This window comes from Rhagoletis pomonella, unplaced genomic scaffold, assembly GCF_013731165.1.
Source record: "Rhagoletis pomonella isolate Grant_MI unplaced genomic scaffold, Rhpom_1.0 Rhpom_scaffold_04107, whole genome shotgun sequence".
NCBI lineage: Eukaryota > Metazoa > Arthropoda > Insecta > Diptera > Tephritidae > Rhagoletis > Rhagoletis pomonella.
The window spans coordinates 1-2109 of record NW_023462657.1 but is presented as its reverse complement, the minus strand read 5'-3'; the positions used below and the strand labels follow the sequence as shown (position 1 = coordinate 2109).

Below are 2109 nucleotides of genomic sequence, written 5' to 3'. Positions count from 1 at the left end.
GTTTTAGGGTATTATGTACATGCAACAAGACGTTTATTCCAAAATACTAAGCAGCATTATGAACGGCGATAACAAGACTACAAAAATGTATCTTATGGGCTGTTTTTGCTTACGCGTAAAAGCACATTTAGCGCATTTGGCTCTAAATGCTACTATAAATGTACATTTATCCATACAAAATTCCTCACCTAAATGCAACTAAATGCAACTCCATTTTTGCATTAAGAATCTAAATGTTAAAAGCAACCCTGTGCTCTTCCAAAATTTCCACGATTCGAACATGGTTTAATGAGAAAATGTGGCAACATTGCTTTTTCGCGTATGCAGTTGCTAGCTGCGTTTCAGTGATCGCCGATCGAGATTTCATTTATTATTTTACATTATTTGGAAAAAGAAAAGTTGCACGAATTCAACATCCATATGAAACTGATAGATATCCGGCTCCATTAGTGATCAACTCTGTGGGGTTTTTTTTCTATTTAATTGAGGATATTTCAATTGACAGCACCCCCTGCCAGCCACGGCTCCCCACTTTCCCCTGAAATTCAAATGATTTACCAAAAATACCCAACTTTTTTGTCATCTCACCCACACACTCAAAAGTTGTCGAAAAAAGTTTCCATAAAGCTGAAATTAGTCGAGAACGCAGAACGCAGTCTGTATACGCAGAATTTTGTCGATTACTGGAGCCCTCAGTGTTGCTTACTACACTGTTGCCACTCATCAATGCCTTTTTATAAACTTACCCTTTCAACCACAATTTTTCGTGCTATAATAGATTTTAGCTAAATATAAACTACTTAGTTTTCAACAAAAACCTTATTCAATAGTAAATTTCAAATATTTTAAACATATTTTGAGTAGGAACTTATATCTTTTTTACCATCTGTAAAACTGACGAAGTGGCAACCATCTAAAGAAGGAGAAATCAGCTGACACGGAAAAATCTAAATTCCGCAGATTTCTGCGCTACGGGCTACAACTACAGAAAAATTCTGCGGTGTTGAGTTTTCATTTACATGGCGCTTTGGTAAGACAGATCGTGTCAGCTGACTCGGGTTTACGTACCGGTAGGTTTACGTTCTTGACTAATTTCAGCTTAAGTAAGAGCAGCGTAGCTATAAGAATTCGCACTCTTAATAAGAAGTATATGCGTTAGAGCGAGCAAGTGAAAATCAGGCGAAATTTGACAGCGAATTTCAAATTTGAAGAAAAACATCAATTTCGCGCAAAATTTAGGAGGTAAAGCTGATGCCAGATAAAACTTTGTAGCTTTGCGTGACATTTATAACTTCGCCAGCAAAGCGCCAGACGCAAAAGGTATGCCACAATGAACGCCAAGAAAGCAATTTTGTACCGCTGTTTTACTCGTAAAAGTTGCTGTGGATTTTATATATTTTGCTTTAAAATTATCAGCAATGTAATTAAGTTTTATGTTTCTGCATGAAAACCCGAATTTGGACGAAACAAAATAAATATTAAACCGGCTGATTGTCAAAGCGCGCAAAAAGATGGGAGTTGGCCATCTTTTCGCTTCGCGCTGCAGCTTCAACGATTTATGTGGCATGCTTTGTGCATTTTCATACAATTCATCTTATCTGTCAAAGCGAATCTGTCACGTAAAGCGAAGCAAAAGTTTTATGTGGCATCAGCTTAAGAAGCGATTTAATTTGATTAAATGTAATTTTTCTTTTATTAAATACATATATGTATATTTTATATATCCATAGATAGCCAAACATCAGCAGGAGACTTAAGCCATCAGAACCTTGAAGGTAAGAAGACTAAAGTTTCCCAATTTAACATAGTTTGGCTGAGTTCCAGGTTGGTATATTGCAAAGCATTAGCCTCTTTTATTTCTAAACTAAATATAACTAATGGAAAAGTGCAATAAGCGCAACCATTTTCAAACGCCGAATTGTAACTTAGTTGGGCAATTTGGTTGTTGTTGTTGTTGTAACAGCATACAAACTCCCCAAAGACTTTTTGGGGAGTGTTGCTGGAGTGACAGTCCTTGGCCAGATATAAATCTGGGTCGTTCCGGTTACGTAGACCCGACTGTCGTGGTCATTTCCATCAGTTATAGTTTAGAAATAAACGAGGCTGATG

The 2109-nt window shown here is 36.9% G+C and overlaps 1 long non-coding RNA gene across 1 annotated transcript; it reads left to right on the top strand.

Annotated features, from left to right (window-relative positions):
- The first annotated feature begins 996 nt into the window (after positions 1–996).
- On the top strand, positions 997–1775 carry LOC118754549. Its single transcript, XR_004994908.1, has 3 exons — positions 997–1030; positions 1099–1242; positions 1731–1775. It is a non-coding gene; the product is annotated as an uncharacterized LOC118754549 (long non-coding RNA).
- The last annotated feature ends 334 nt before the right edge of the window (positions 1776–2109 follow it).